The 796-nt window shown below is 37.3% G+C and overlaps 1 non-coding gene across 1 annotated transcript; it reads left to right on the forward strand.

Moving 5' to 3' along the window:
- Positions 1 to 402: 402 nt before the first annotated feature.
- Positions 403 to 540, forward strand: LOC131823018 (small nucleolar RNA SNORA8). Its single transcript, XR_009350467.1, has one exon. It is a non-coding gene; the product is annotated as a small nucleolar RNA SNORA8 (small nucleolar RNA).
- Positions 541 to 796: the final 256 nt, after the last annotated feature.

Here is a 796-nt window from a genome sequence, read left to right on the forward strand (position 1 = left end):
CCTATATCTGGCAAATCTGTCCTTCAAAGGTGAGGGAGAAATTAAGACATTTCCAGATAAGAAAAAGTTGAGTGAGTTTGTGACTAGACACGGTCTGCAAGAAATGCTCAAGGGAATCCTACAGGTGAAATGAAAAGACATTACACATAACACAAAGCTGTATGGAAAAATAAAGATCGTGATAAAAATTAATATATGGGCAATTACAAAAGCTAGTATATAAATTGTAACAATGATTTGTACCTGTGTTCTTTGTTTTCCACATGATTTAAGCAACTAATACGTTTAAAGAATAAATATAATATTAACGTGAGAGCTGCTATTACTGTAACTTTGGTATGACTCCCAATCTTGTTTTCTACATAGCTTAGGAGACTAATGCATTTAAAAGGATTATTAGTTCGCACTGCATGGTATCTGCCCTCAGCAGCTCATTCCTGCTGGGTGTTCAAAGGACAGTGCAATAGAAACTCAGTATCTGGCATCGTTGGTTTTCTTGGCTTCGTGCATGTTAAACCTGGTATTTTTATTGAAACAGTATTCTTAACGGTTTTTCATACTACTCAGCTTGAGATAATTTTCAAGAGGAAGTAATGCTTCTCCTTTTCTAGGGTGTTTGAAATTGAGAACCAGACAGATCCACACTCAGACCCTAAACAGGGCCCCGAAGTAAAGACATTGGATCCCAAAGATTACAGGTGGGGAGTTCTTAAAGTATGTCCGTATTCAAATGGAGATGCAAGAAACCCAGCTGAAAGAACTCTAGAGTGACAGTGACAACTATGGATTGATCAAG

Source organism: Mustela lutreola, chromosome 1, assembly GCF_030435805.1.
Source record: "Mustela lutreola isolate mMusLut2 chromosome 1, mMusLut2.pri, whole genome shotgun sequence".
Classification (NCBI taxonomy): Eukaryota; Metazoa; Chordata; class Mammalia; order Carnivora; family Mustelidae; genus Mustela; species Mustela lutreola.